The 16,408-nt window shown below is 41.3% G+C and overlaps 1 long non-coding RNA gene across 3 annotated transcripts in view; it reads right to left on the minus strand.

The window, feature by feature from the left end:
• The window catches only part of LOC140908266 (uncharacterized), an 87,160-nt gene that overhangs the window by 29,583 nt on the left and 41,169 nt on the right, over positions 1-16,408 (minus strand). For 2 of the 3 annotated variants that reach the window (XR_012157817.2, XR_012157818.1), the window contains exon 4: positions 4,218-4,355. The exons of the other annotated variant lie outside the window; for it this stretch is intronic. This is a non-coding gene — a long non-coding RNA (uncharacterized LOC140908266). Of the gene's footprint in view, positions 1-4,217; positions 4,356-16,408 lie in introns of those variants that run through there. 3 annotated transcript variants of the gene reach the window in all.

Consider the following 16,408-nt stretch of genomic DNA (forward strand, 5'->3'; position numbering starts at 1 on the left):
TGTCCCCTACAGTTTCCAAAAACTTCCTGGATTGTCCGTGCACCGCTGTATTGCTCTCCCAGCAGATATCAGGATGATTGAAGTCGCCTATGAGAACCAGGGCGTGCAATCTAGTAGCTTCTGTGAGTTGCCGGAAGAAAGCCTCATCCACCTCATCCCCCTAGTCCGGTGGTCTATATAAGACTCCCACCACGACATCACCCTTGTTGCTCACGCTTCTAAACTTAATCCAGAGACACTCAGGTTTTTCTGCAGTTTCATACTTGAGCTCTGAGCAGTCATACTGCTCCCTTACATACAGTGCAACTTCCCCACCTTTTCTGGCCTCCCTGTCCTTCCTGAACAGTTTATACCCATCCATGACAGTATTCCAGTCATGCGAGTTATCTCACCAAGTCTCTGTTATTCCAATCACATCATAATTCCCTGACTTTGCCAGGACCTCCAGTTCTCCCTGCTTGTTTCCCAGGCTTTGTGCATTTGTATATAGGCACTTGAGATAACCCGGTGATGCCCCTCTTTCTCAGTATGAGGCAGGAGCCCTCCCCTCTCACACGCTCCTGCTCGTGCTTCCTCCCAGTATCTCACTTCCCCACTTACCTCAGGGCTTTGGTCTTCTTCCCCCGGTGAACCTAGTTTAAAGCCCTCCTCACTAGGTTAGCCAGCCTGCTCGTGAAGATGCTCTTCCCTCTCTTTGTTAAGTGGAGCCTGTCTCTGCCTAGCACTCCTCCTTCTTGGAACACCATCCCATGGTCGAAGAATCCAAAGCCTTCTCTCCGACACCACCTGCGTAGCCATTCATTGACTTCCACGATTCGATGATCCATACCCCGGCCTTTTCCTTCCACAGGGATGATGGACGAGAACACCACTTGTGCCTTATACTCCTTTATCCTCCTTCCCAGAGCCATGTAGTCTGCAGTGATCCACTCAAGGTCATTCTTGGCAGTATCATTGATGCCCACGTGGAAAAGCAGGAAGGGGTAGTGGTCCGAGGGCTTGATGAGTCTCGGCAGACTCTCCGTCACATCGTGAATCTTAGCCCCTGGCAAGCAGCAGACTTCTCTGTTTTCCCGGTCAGGTTGGCAGATAGATGACTCAGATGAATATATGAAGCTCTTTATGGCTATCACAATAAGGCATGTTTTACCAATCCTTTAGTCAGTCTTGTGGCTCTCCTATAAACCCTGTACAATTTATCAACATCCTTCTTGAAGTGGGGACACAATATTCCAGCTGTGGTCTCACCAGCCAAATACAGAGGTAAACTAACCTCCTTGCTGCTACTCTAGATTCCCCTGTTTATGCATCCAAAGATTGCATCAGCCTGTTTGGCCACAGCATTACATTGAGAGCTCGTGGTCAGCTGATTATCTATCACCATGCCCAAATCTTTTTCAGAGTTACTGAGTCCCAGGATAGTGTCCTCCACTGTAAGTGTGACCTACATTATTTGTTGCTAGATTTAATATGGCTAAATATAAATGTATAGAACACAATGTTTGTGCCCAGCTTTCCAAGTGATCCAGATCGCTCTGTATCAGTGATCTGTCCTCTTCATTATTCACTACTCCAATTTTATGTCATCTGCAAACTTTATTTTTTCTTCCAGATCATTGATAAAATATTAAATAGCACAAGGCCAAGAACTGATCCCTGCAGGTCCTTATTAGCAATACAACCATTTGATGATGTTTCCCTGTTTATAGTTACATTTTAAGACCTATCAGTTAGCCATCTTTTAATCCACTTAACATGTACCATGTTAATTTTATATCATTCTAGATGTTTAATCAAAATGTCATGCAGTAACAAATCAAACACTTACAGAAGTCTAAGTATATTCCATCAATACTACTATGTTTATCAAAAAATATTTCTCTTTTTTGGTGAGATTACAAGTTAGATTGACAATCTATTTTCCATAAATCCATGATGATTGGCATTAATTTTATTACCCTCCTTTAATTCTTTATTAATTGCATCCCATGTCAGCCACTCCGTTATCTTGCCCAGGATCAATGTCCAACTGGCAGGCCTATAGTTACCCAGGTCATCCTGTTTACCCTTTTTAAATATTGGCACCCCATTAGCTTTCTTCCAGACTTCTGGAATTTCCCCAGTGCACTAAAACTTACAATATTAGTGGTCCAACAAGCTCATCAGCCAGCTCTTTTAAAACTCTTGGAGGCAAGTTATCTGGACCTACTAATTTTAAAATGTCCAATTTAGTAGCTGCTGTTTAAAATCCTCCTGAGATACTAATGGAATGGAAAGAACATCATCACCACATTATATGACTATGTATTTTTCCCAAATCTAGAACCAAAATATTTATTGAACATCTGCCTTTTCTACATTATTATTGATAATTCTACCATTTCCATCTAGTAAGAGACCAATACCATTGTCAGAATTCTTTTTGTTCCTAGTGTAGGGTTTTTTGTTTTTGTTTTGTTTTGTTTTTTTTAATTCTTGTTAGTGTCCTTAACTCTGCTGGGCATAGATTTCACCTTGTGTCCCTTTGGTTGCCTTATCAATTTTCTAAACTTCCTATCAGAGAGGTAGCCATGTTAGTCTGGATCTGTAAAAGCGACAAAGAGTTCTGTGGCACCTTATAGACTAACAGACGTATTGGAGCATAAGCTTTCGTGGGTGAATACCCACTTCTTCGGATGCAACCAACAAAGCGGGTATTCACCCACGAAAACTTATGCTCCAAAATGTCTTTTAGTCTACAAGGTGCCACAGGACTCTTTGCCACTACACTTCCTAGTAATGAATACAAATCAAAGCTATCAAATTCATCTCTCTTCAATGTATTTTTTATAGCTGCCTTCATTTTTTTTAAAACCAAAACAATTCCTTGATTGTGGCTTTTGGGGCATCTACTAAAGTGTTAAGCAATTTCTAATTATTATTCTCACTTACTGATTTAGTTGTTCACAGCTGATTTGGCTCAATTGTTTTCAGCTTTGTAAAACTGGCCCTTTTAAAAGCATGGAGATACAGGGCTCAACTTTGGTGAGCCTCAGAGCTTCAAGGAGAATGCAGAATGGGCATAAGCGTCTTCCTCAGTTCACACTGAATGTAAAGATTTTCAATTCATCCCAGAGCTCTTGTTCTGATCACTTGAAGGTGAAGATACAGCATAAGTTGTGTGAAAGGGCAAAAACAACCATGTATGCATTAAACTGCATTTGCTAGAAACCTGGTAAATTTCAATTCCACAAACCAGTAAAAGTGGTTCAGAGGGAAGATTTGTCAATCTTGTACCCTACACTAAGTGATTATGGATATCAGCCATATTTGAATAGATATTCACTGACCGTACTGAGGTGTTTGTCCTTTGTGACTTGAAGTGAATACTGGTAGATGTTAGATTCATATGCATATTAAAATCAATTCATAGTCCATTTCCTTGCTCTTACATCAAACCATGAACAACGTTTATACAGTGAATTGTTTATTCTCTGTGTATGGTTTTGTTTTGTTTTTAAGCTTTCCTTACCAAAATCTACTGTATAAGTATCGTAGCAAAAAAAACCTTGTTTACACTTTTTTTTTCCCACACTAAAACAACCTAGCCCTACCATGGAGCTCCCAGACAAAACTACTTGTTAGTTGCTTGCATTCCTTCCCATTAGTGTACATTTTTCTTTTTAATCAAGTATTTTAACATCATGTGTAATGTGTTGAATTGACTGTAAAAGCAGAACTATTCCTGACTTTTTGAAATGGTAAGTGGCACTGAAACAGTTAAACTGTTTCTTCCTTTTCACATTGGAATAAAGTTAATAAGCAACCAGTGACAGGCTGTAGCTGCAGAAGCTAAAGTTATAAGTAATCCTAAAGGGAAAGAGGAAAATTGTTCCTGACAAGCTGAAATTCCATTATAAAACCTCCTGTATGTTGAAGAGCCCTGAGTTGTTCAGGGCATGAAGCTTGTTTCAATGTTTAACTAAACCTGTTTATAAAGAAAATATCTTACCCAATATCAGTTTTCCTAAAGCATGCCCCTTAACCCCAGTTTTTTGTTTCTTTTCATTGTTGGCATGGAAACCAAGAGGTACTCCATTAGACTGATCAATGCATGGTTACATCAACATAACATTTTCAGTCAAGTTCCCAGGAGCCTTTCTCCTGAATCTGTCATTTTGATTCAGATAACTAAATCAGGCTAAGCACTGCAATGATAACGGATGACTTGCCTCATTAGCTGGCTCCTGCTGCTTGACTCTGTCAGGAAGCACCACAGTGACTGTCTGGGTTCCTGGGAGAGAGAACTGGTTTCCCTGATATTGCTTTGGTGTCTTTTCCCCTCCCCACATTTCTATCAATTCTTTTGTCTCTATCTATAGAGAGAGAAAGAAAAAAATACCGAAAATCTTTATGCAGAGAGAGTAAGAATTTCTCGCAAATGTTAAATAAATAGCTGATTACATTTTGAGTAGCATCCTAATAGCAGTACTGTATATACATTCACCACTAACTCCATACTTCCTATTCTCTTTATATAGTCTTGAGGGTCACTCTTTTTTTCATCAGTATGCCTGTGATGGAATTTATAAACCCTGCACTGGGACACAAGGGGTTAAGGAGCAGTTCTGGACCCAGGTGGCGATGCCCTGCTGCACCTGCAGAGCCTGCTCCAGCTGGAGGAGCTTAAAAGAGAGTCAGACAGCTCAGAAAGGGGCAGAGTGGGTGAAAGGACTGACCTATATTGGGAGCTCCTCAGTAAGGGGCCTGCTGGAGTCCTAGCTGCAGGGGAGAGGTCTGCAAGCAGCAGCTCCCTTAGAAAAGTCCCTTAGGACTTTACTAAGCTCTGAGGAACTCCATTGTCTGGGGACCATTTGTGATGCTGTTTAACTGTGCCCTGAATTAGGAATCAGAGTAGCAGCCTTAGTTAGTCTGTATTCACAAAAAGAAAAGGAGTACTTGTGGCACCTTAGAGACTAACCAATTTATTTGAGCATAAGCTTTCGTGAGCTACAGCTCACTTCATCGGATGTAGCTCACGAAAGCTTATGCTCAAATAAATTGGTTAGTCTCTAAGGTGCCACAAGTACTCCTTTTCTTTTTGCTGAATTAGAAAGTGGCCCAGAGAGGCAGCTAGGAAACACACTTAAGTGTTTGATATTGCTGCCTCTTGTAGGCCTCTGGGCTGGAGCCTGGACTTCCCTCCCAACACCCTTCCCACAAAGAGGGCACAAACACCTTCACCACTGAAGCTAAGGGGGATTGAGACATTGTAAGACCTGAGGAAAATGCTCACAGCACACAAAGGCTTTGACCTGGGCTGAAGACCCTTTCCCTTGTGGGGGACATTAGGCTTGTATATATTTTGTTGGACTCCATTACCCCCAGACACCTCTCCCCACAGCCCCAGAATAGGGGGTGGACTCAATTGGTAACCTGGCCAAAAGGCTGAGTCAACCCTCCACCAGAAAAGAAGACCACAGATGGCATGACTGCATGGCCCCACAGTATGCTAACATTTTTATGGCGGACTTAGAACAACGCTTCCTTAGCTCTCATCCCCTAACGCCCCTACTGTACTTGCGCCACATTGATGACATCATCATCTGGACCCATGGAAAAGCAGCCCTTGAGGAATTCCACCATGATTCAACAATTTCCATCCCACCATCAACCTCAGCCTAGATCAATCCACACAAGTGGTCCATTTCCTGGATGCTACAGTGCTAATAAGCAATGGTCACATAACCACCACCCTATACCAGAAACCTACTGACCACTACACTTTCCTATATGCCTCCAGCTTCCATCTGGGACACACCACATGATCCATTGTCTACAGCCAAGCTCTAAGATACAACTGCATTTGCTCCAATCCCGCAGACAGAGACAAACACCTACAAGATCTCTATCAAGCATTTTTACAACTACAATACCCACCGCTGAAGTGAAAAAAATAGATTGACAGAGCCAGAATCATAGAATCATAGAATCATAGAATATCAGGGTTGGAAGGGACCCCAGAAGGTCATCTAGTCCAACCCCCTGCTCAAAGCAGGACCAATTCCCAGTTAAATCATCCCAGCCAGGGCTTTGTCAAGCCTGACCTTAAAAACCTCTAAGGAAGGAGATTCTACCACCTCCCTAGGTAACGCATTCCAGTGTTTCACCACCCTCTTAGTGAAAAAGTTTTTCCTAATATCCAATCTAAACCTCCCCCACTGCAACTTGAGACCATTACTCCTCGTTCTGTCATCTGCTACCATTGAGAACAGTCTAGAGCCATCCTCTTTGGAACCCCCTTTCAGGTAGTTGAAAGCAGCTATCAAATCCCCCCTCATTCTTCTCTTCTGCAGGCTAAACAATCCCAGCTCCCTCAGCCTCTCCTCATAACTCATGTGTTCCAGTCCCCTAATCATTTTTGTTGCCCTTCACTGGACTCTCTCCAATTTATCCACATCCTTCTTGGAGTGTGGAGCCCAAAACTGGACACAGTACTCCAGATGAGGCCTCACCAATGTCGAATAGAGGGGAACGATCACGTCCCTCGATCTGCTCGCTATGCCCCTACTTATACATCCCAAAATGCCATTGGCCTTCTTGGCAACAAGGGCACACTGCTGACTCATATCCAGCTTCTCGTCCACTGTCACCCCTAGGTCCTTTTCTGCAGAACTGCTGCCTAGCCATTCGGTCCCTAGTCTGTAGCTGTGCATTGGGTTCTTCCGTCCTAAGTGCAGGACCCTGCACTTATCCTTATTGAACCTCATCAGATTCCTTTTGGCCCAATCTTCCAATTGGTCTAGGTCCTTCTGTATCCTATCCCTCCCCTCCAGCGTATCTACCACTCCTCCCAGTTTAGTATCATCCGCAAGAAGAGTACCCAGAAGTCACCTACTACAGGACAGGCCCAACAAAGAAAACAACAGACCACCACTAGCTTTCACCTTCAGCCCCCAGCTAAAACCTCTCCAGCGCATCATCAAAGATCTACAACCTGTCCTGAAAAATGATCCATCACTCACACAGATCTTGGGAGACAGGCCAGTCCTCGCTTACAGACAGCCCCGAACCTGAAGCAAATACTCTCCAGCAACCACACACCACACAACAAAAACACTAACCCAGGAACCTATCCTTGCAACAAAGCCCGATGCCAACTCTGTCCACATATTTATTCAAGTGACACCATCATAGGACCTAATCACTTTAGCCACGCTATCAGGGGCTCGTTCACCTGCACATCTACCAGTGTGATATTCGCTATCATGTGCCAGCAATGCCACTCTGCCATGTACATTGGCCAAACCAGACAGTCTCTACGCAAAAGAATAAATGGACACAAATCTGACATCAGGAATCATAACATTCAAAAACAGGTAGGAGAACACTTCAACCTCTTTGGCCACTCAGTCAAAGACTTAAGGGTGCCAATTTTGCAACAGAAAAGCTTCAGAAACAGAGTCCAACGAGAAACTGCTGAGCTTGAATTAATACACAAACTAGATACCGTTAACTTGGGTTTGAATAGAGACTGGGAGTAGCTGGGTCATTACACATATTGAATCTATTTCCCCATGTTAAGTATCCTCACACCTTGTCAACTGTCTAAATGGGCCATCTTGATTATCACTAAAAGTTTTTTTCTCCTGCTGATAATAGCTCATCTTAATTAATTAGCCTCTTACAGTTTGTATGGCAACTTCCACCTTCTCTGTATGTATGTATATATCTTCTTACTATATATTCCATTCTATGCATCCAATGAAGTGGGCTGTAGCCCATGAAAGCTTATGCTCTAATAAATTTGTTAGTCTCTAAGGTGCCACAAGTACGCCTGTTCTTTTTGATAGAGCTAGACACTGGGGAGAGTTGTGAGCCAGGTACCTAACCACTAGGCCGTACTACCAGTTAGCTCCTCCTGTCAATGCCCTACTTATGTTAATATCCAAAAACACACTTCTATATTAACTTTGTGTTTAAATATACTGTAAGTATAAATACAATACATTCAGATATTGTAAGTTGTATTACTTATGAGTGTGACACCCTGGCACCCCAATATTTGCTACTGTCATGTAATTAGGATATGTTTTGTACAAAGTATGCTTTGTGAGGAATCATTCAAAAAGTCTTGATGTGCTGGACATTAATAGCTCATTTGATTGTACATGCTATCATTGTATGTGAAGTTATGAAGTTTGGCTATGCATGTGTTACTGAAACATGCTGTGAGGTTGAAAACACCCACAAGCAGCCTTTCAGGTACAACAGTAGAAAGGCCAAACAATGTTAATGTCTCACTGAGAAAACACACACAACCACAAGGATTACCCCAGGAACTGTGTACAATAGAAGCCTCTCAGAGATAGCACTACATAATAGGAACTGTTTGACCCAGGTCACAGCAAGTGGGAAGAAGATATAAAAGAGGGAAAATGACATCATGGGGGTACCTCATTCTCCCTACAACAATGCACCTGGAAACACCTGAGGAATAAAGACTGAACAGGAGGGAAGTGATGGTCCCAGGCTAAAAGGGATTTCTAACCTGTGTACGAAATCCTGGGAAACCCAAGATGGAAGCCAAGGCAGCTTGAGGCTTAAGAATCTGCCAGCCTATTTATCACTCAGGGTAAGAATTTGTTAATTCATGTCTTACCTATCTAGTATGTTAAGCTCAGTTTGTGGTTTTGTTTATTTACAAGGTAATCTACTTTGATCTGTTTGCTATCACTTAAAATCTCTCCTTTTGTAGTTAATACACTTATTTTGTGTTTCAATCCAAACCAGTGCGAGTTTGACTAAGGTGTCTGGGGGAAATCTCAGCTTGGTTACCCCAAGTGTGCATGGTCCTTTTCACATTGAGGGAGAGGCAGACCCATACACTGGCCAGATTTGACCAGGGCAGAACAGTATTGCTCTGGGGTCTTAGGCTAGGAGGCTGGTGGTTAGAGAGCCTGCATGTGACTGCAGCTGGGTGTGTCCCTACCTGCGTGAATGCTGGGGAAAGTGCAAGCTTTGAGAGCTTTGCAACTTGTCACAGCAGCACAGAGTGAGAGGGAGCCCAGGTTGGTGTGTCAGAGGGCTCAGTGATACTCCGGTTCCAGGTGGCACCCCAGGGACAAACCCTTCTCAATGGATTTTAAATTGCAATCAGCACATAGCTCATGGGTGCACCCCAGGAAATAATTTGACCAAATGTAAGACAAAGTGAGGCCAAAGTCCCACTTTTTATCTATATACTAATGGAACAAGGAACAACTTATTGACTTGTATAACACCTTCTGCCTTTGCAGGTAGATGCCTTAAATATAGAAAAATTTAGAGCCAGATCCATTAAATAAGCCACCCACAAATGCTGGTACTCCCTGCACCTGTGCTATGCCCTGCATAGATGTGCTCAGAGCAAAGAAGAGTGGTTGGGATTTCTCATCTAACTATATTCCATGGCATTCAGGATTTTAAAGATCATCCTACAGAGGAAAGATGGTATAAATAATGGCTGCGGTGCTAGCCTGGAATAGGGGAGACCCAGGTTTAATTCCTTGCTCTGCCACATAGTGGTGTCCCTGTCAATTTTATAATCACACAGTATCTTGGCCCACTTTTTGAAACTTGCTGAAGACTGGCCACTTGAAAGAGCTTCCAGCCAACTGAGCAAGTGAAACTGACAGAAGGCTGGCTGAGTATATTTGTATCTCAAGGACCTCACTTTAGCAATCACCTGTTGATACCTTCCTTCCCTAGACCATCTAGTGATAACTCCCTCTCCTTTGCACCAGCCATAACCCACATATAGAGTCAGACTCAGAGGATAGCAGGGAAGGGATTATTTGTCTAAGGAGAAAGTACCTTTTTCCTCTTGCCTCCCATGCGCCACGCTGGTACACTCTAAAACAGTCCCCTGTGCATTCTGACACACACACACCCCCTGCATAAAATATGCTGTTTCTTCCTGTATTTCCCCCACCCATTTTCTTAGACTAGTTTGAGGGGCTGGATGAACAGGGGATTCACCTAAATGAAGTTTCTTATGGGACAATGACTGACTGAAAATCCCACCTGTTAAGATTAAAACCCAATCAAGCTTGAAGTTGTTAAATGGCCTTAATTTGAATTAATGAGAAAATTATGTGAGCAAAACCTCACTTCATTTATTAGTTAGAGGAAGGTGATGAGAGATTTCTTTAATGATTTTCATACTAATAGGAAGACTCATTTCTAAGTATTCAACCACTTAAACTGTCTCACATTGTTAGAGTCAACATCAGAAGCTTTTTTTGTTGAACGATCACAGGTATTTGATTCTAGCTTCTCTGATCTTTGAAACAACTGAATACTACTATAACATTTCCCTTAAAAGCACTCTGTGAAAGACAGGCAGATCAGAATAAATAACGACAATAGGATTGCAGCTTATGCTATAGAACAAAAAACAGAGCAAATACGTTTGGTGCTCATGATTGTTTACTCAGCATTTATTAGACTGTGTACCAGTTAAACATTATGTAGAAAACCTGTTGTACAAGGATTCAAATGACTAATAAAAGTCTGATTTTATTTAAGTTAAGTTAGAGCTATAAGGTTACAAAGCTGTTTCTTTATGGCCTTGAGTAGTGAGGCATCTAGCAAAACACCAGCGCTTCACAACAACCTGAGGTTTGATGCCCTTGATCCATGTTGAGAGCATATTGCCAAGTTCCTCAAAGTATTTTCATTTTCCGACAAGGATCACTTAAGTCTTTGCTACACTGGAATTGAGCCAGTGGCTCTTTTTACAGATGGTGATTCCTTCTAGGAGTTGGGACGTCTAAGTGATGACAAAGGATGTATTGGTGGAAGTGTACAGTTGAGTATTACCAGCATATCAGCACTGGACAATTAGCCATGTCAAAGGCTGCAGAAAGGTCCGAGTATCAACAGGCAGGTTTGTTTGTTTTCCAAAGCCAAAAGCCGCTTGTCCATTAGTGCCACTGAGGTTATTTCTGTGCGGTTTCCTGATCTGAAACCTGATTGTGATTAAGCTAAGACACTAACAAAGGACAGTCTGGAGTCCGTAATTGCTGTTCCCACCTCCACCTCAAAATGTTCTAAAGATATTTCCTTCTTCTGGGTCTCAAGGTGTACTTGACTTGTGTTGACTGTGAGTGAGATCCTGGCACTACTGAAGTCACTTCAGAGTTTTGTCATTGACCTCAATGGCAGATCTCTCTCTCTGCACCTCTCATTGTTTGGGAATTAGTGGTCAATGGGCCACTGGAGCCATATACTGCATCTGGGGATACATGGTGAGAGTGATGTATCAGCTCCCCTCATGGGAAGTTCTGATCCAGGGTGAAATTACACCATCTCCTGTAGCAAATCACTATTTCAAAGGGAAAATAATTTTCTCCTCTGAGCAAATGAGTTTATCCCAGATAGAAATTCATAGTACAGCCAACTCCAAGCACTGAAAAAAAAAAATCACAAGTCAGGAACCCTAAAATCATATTTGTTTAAAAAAAATCTGGTTTTGCTTTGTCTTCTGGGCCTTTAGGGTGCACTCTTCATGTCTTCAAGCTTTTATCCAACCATGCACCCATGAGTTAGAAGTGCATTTTTTTAAAAACGAAAACTGAGATTCTCATGGAATCTGAGGCTTTAAGAAAAAATACCAAATATCGTCAGGCTAGCAATAAGTCATGAGTTGACAACCCAGTTTGTCATTTTCAAAATGAAAACATCTTTGTTGTTAGGGACAGTCTTCTGCCCGAGAACGGTCTTACATTTTACAAAAATCCCTGAGTCGTCATCTGCACACTTTCGTTTTTTAAATCAACAATTAGGATTTTCTTGCACAATTTTCTGAGCAAGCTCTTGCATCTGCTTCTAACCTTTCTACGATGTGACTTTACTAGCTATTTCCCCCACAGGTTTAAGTAGAATATAGTATTCTCCTTTTAGCTAAAGAAAGATTAAGATTAGCACTGTCTCCCAGTCTGAGATTCCCTCTTTTCAGCAGTAGATTCCCTTAGGGTAACTACTTATTGAATCAAATAAAGTTCTCAACATTCTGTGTCATCCTGACTTCAGGAAGCTGAACTATAGTGATTTTTCTAGACTCAGAACATCTTACTTCTACCCATTGCAATGTAGGCAATACCAAGTATTCAAGAAATCTTTACCCTTGAAATAGATGTTTAAAATTCTGTTGACTGGCAAATTTTGATCTGTGCAAAAGAAAACAAACTCTTTCTAAAGCCTTTTGGTATGCATGGGTTTCGGGAAACTCAGTTTCCCAGTCTAACATGCCCTTGCTGTGATGCTAAAAGTTCAGTTACTTCAATCATATTGCATTTAAGGCATTTTTTCTTTAAGACATCTGGAGATAAACTGAGCCTTTATGAAGCAATGTGAATCTGCTATTTCAGAGATACCCACTCTTTGCTAAACTATTTAATATCTCTACATTCTATTACGTAGCACCTGTGGCAAATCACCAATAGCAGTGTGTGCTCCAAAGTGAATTACAGATTCTGCTGGCTTTACACAGATATTATCTTCACTTCCCAAAGCAGTGGCTATTAAAATTGCCCAATCATTTCCATTCTAAGTTTCTCAGAGACTAAAGCTTCCCCCTCACTGGACTAAAATATCTAGGCCTCATCTGTGTCAACAGGTAAATTGTTTTGGAAAGTTTGAGGGGAAAACAGTTCTGAGTTTCAAGTGTAAGAAATACATGTTCTTAATTAAGAATATTCTTATGACTTATCTTTTAAAATAGTGCTAGCTCTTAAAATGGCTGACTAAAAGCTGAAACATTGCAAGGAAAGATAGGGGGAAGGCCTTATGAGGTGAATTGCTATTGAGCATTCCCATGAATACTGCTTTTTCACTTGGCTGAGTTGTGAGCCTTCAAAAAAAAAATCAGTCTGCACATGTGCAGGGGGCTGCACAAGCATTGCCTTATTTTTCATACATCTCTTGTAAACATGCATTGGGCCAAAGATATCAGAGTTCACTGTCCAAAGCGTAGAGGGTGGAATGCACACTTTATGAAGCTTGCACTGAATATTGTAGGGGTCAATAGAGCCATACTTCATTCAGTGAATACTTAAGTTGAGCATTGGAAAAAGGTATCTAGCAATAGTCTGCCAGTATCAAGACAGTAGATTATCTAAATATTAGTAAGTAGTATACAAAACTTTAAAATAGTTCTTGTAAGATCATGAACATATAGCAATCTTAATTCTAAATCCCCAAAAAGGATGTTGTAGTCCCCCAGGATGAAAATGAATATTTTAGAGGAGATGAAACAGGAGAGCCAGGTACTGAAGTCAGACAGAGAAGAGATTTGGATTTATATTTTGAGAATTTATGTTTAGTTATTACAATAGTGTCTAATGGCTCTTTATTTAGTGAGAGGGATTAGCCTAGATCAAGATAAACTAAGGTTAAGTGGCAGAACTGAAACTCATCAGCAGGTAGTGTTTTCCAAAAATCAGTGCAGTGTCAGGGACAGTTATATCATTTCTGTGGCCTGCTGAGTTTCCATATGAACCAGGTTAGTACAGACAACACTTCACAGAGATAGCATACTTAAATACACAGATGACAGCTGAAAAGCACCCTCAAGTATTATTACTCATTAAGTTACTTAAGGGTAACTATTAAAGCTAAGAAAAGAAAATGTGGAAGAATCATTCATATGGGGTTAGTTAGTCAAACTCTCAAACCTCACTAAAAATTTAGATGTAATTTAGCTCAAAGGATGGGTGAAGTTTTGGGAGCCTTCTGATGTATAATACATCTGTTTTGCTAGCACAGTAGCAATATATTGTTGCCATTTAGCCATGATCCATTAGAGCATTTTTAACACAATGTTCCATCTTAAACCCAAAACCCTTTAACTTAAAGATGCTGAAGTATTTTCCTCACATCCACCCTTAAATCTAAATATTGGCATAACATTTAAAATAGGAGAAACTTCCATATCAGGTGGTGTAGGGTGCCTAGCACAAGGGAGAACCATTCTTGGCTGGACATTAAGTACTGTAGTTTGCTTTTAACTACACTGATACCAGATATCAGAGTAGCAGCCGTGTTAGTCTGTATTCGCAAAAATAAAAGGAGTACTTGTGGCACCTTAGAGACTAACAAATTTATTTGAACATAAGCTTTCATGAGCTACATCCGATGAAGTGAGCTGTAGCTCACGAAAGCTTATGCTCAAATAAATTTGTTAGTCTCTAAGGTGCCACAAGTACTCCTGTTCTTTTTACTGATACCAGAAAACATCAGCAGAGGAATTGTCTGAGCAAAAGCTCAATCACTCATACAAGGGTATATGGATCATCTCATTCTATGATCATCAATGATAGATATTCTCTAGGTTCCATCCAGCTGAATTTACTTGGATGGCATCAAGAACAATTTATTTCAGTTAACTGAATAATAATCTTAAAAGTATCTTGTTTTAAGATAGTCTTATGAACTATAAAATTACACATTGCACTTATATACACAGCAATGAAGACCATACTGATTTCTGGGTGACCAACTTGAGACACTCACTGCTGGAGCCACCTAGTAGTCAAGCCGGGGCATCTCCTTTCTGGACAACCATTGCTGACAGCCACTCCAACCCTGCAGTGGCCTGCTCCTTCCACAACTCAGCCCTCCAGCTAGGCTGTTCATTTGTGTCTGTCCATTTAGGGGTATATAAAGAGTCCAGAGAGTAGCCCTCTTAAGCAAGGGGCTCTGGGCTTCCCCTTGGATCAGGGTTTCATAGTCCAGACCCTTCTGACTTCAGGGACTCCTCAACTGGATTCCCCACACCAGGGGGAGACTTTAGGTACCCACAAGGGATTGGTAGAGGAATCCCAGTCCACCCTCTCCACCAAGTTGTAATTTAGGACCCAGTGGTAAGCAGCTAAGTCCTGCATCAATTAGAAGTAACAGAGGAGGAGGAGGACCTTGGTGTATTGGTTGATCATAGGAGGACTATAAGCTGCCAATGTGATATGGCTGTGAAAAAAGCTAACACAGTCTTGGGATGCATCAGGAGAGGTATTTCCAGTAGGGATAAGGAGGTTTTAGTACCGTTATACAAGGCACTGGTGAGACTTCATCTGGAATACTGTGTGCAGTTCTGGTCTCCCATGTTTAAGAAGGATGAATTCAAACTGGAACAGGTATAGAGAAGGGCTACTAGGATGATCCGAGGAATGGAAAACCTGTCTTATGACAAGAGACTCAAGGAGCTTGGCTTGTTTAGCCTAACTAAAAGAAGGTTGAGGGGAGATATGATTGCTCTCTATAAATATATCAGAGGGATAAATACCGGAGAGAGAGAGGAATTATTTAAGCTCAGTACCAATGTGGACACAAGAACAAATGGATATAAACTGGCCACCAGGAAGTTTAGACTTGAAATTAGACGAAGATTTCTAACCATCAGAGGAGTGAAGTTTTGGAATAGCTTTCCAAGGGAAGCAGTGGGGGCAAAAGATTTATCTGGCTTTAAGATTAAACTCGATAAGTTTATGGAGGAGATGGTGTGATGGGATAACATGGTTTTGAATATTCATGGTAAATATTCATGGTAAATAGGCCCAATGGACTGTGATGGGATATTAGATGGGGTGGGGTCTGAGTTACCCAGGAAAGAATTTTCTGTAGTATCTCGCTGTTGAATCTTGCCCATATGCTCAGGGTTTAGCTGATCGCCATATTTGGGGTCGGTAAGGAATTTTCCTTCAGGGCAGATTGGAAGAGGCCCTGGAGGTTTTTCGCCTTCCTCTGTAGTATGGGGCACGGGTCACTTGCTGGAGGATTCTCTGCTCCTTGAAGTCTTTAAACCACGATTTGAGGACTTCAATAGCTCAGACATAGGTGAGAGGTTTTTCGCAGGAGTGGCTGGGTGAAATTCTGTGGCCTGTGTTGTACAGGAGGTCGGACTAGATGATCATAATGGTCCCTTCTGACCTTAGTATCTATGAATCTAAGTGTTTTGACCAAAACTATGACTATAAGAGTTATGATTTTATTTCATTTATCGAGGTTTCTCTATACTTGGATCTGTGCTGTATGCAGCTCGTCTTCTTACTACAGTTTGTTACAGAGTAGCGTATAATCTTCTGTAGTCACTATCTCTCATAATCTTCTTTATCAGTTTGCCCTTCTCTCTTTCTTATAAGTAGAGAATAGCTTTGTCTTATTTTTTTCCATTTTAAAGCTTTAAAAAGTAGTGATTATACTAGCCTGTCTATCTAAATGCACTTTTACAGGATTCTCTGAAAATGTCTTCTGTGTCTGGGTGATATTATCTCTAGCTATTGCTAGAGAAACATCAGTTCTGTCAGACAAAGACATATACTAGATTGTCACTTGTCTTAGCTCTGATATCTCTTGGGAGTATTTTGGATCATACTGACATTTATTTCAG

The sequence above is a fragment of the Lepidochelys kempii genome, chromosome 3 (assembly GCF_965140285.1).
Source record: "Lepidochelys kempii isolate rLepKem1 chromosome 3, rLepKem1.hap1, whole genome shotgun sequence".
NCBI lineage: Eukaryota > Metazoa > Chordata > Testudines > Cheloniidae > Lepidochelys > Lepidochelys kempii.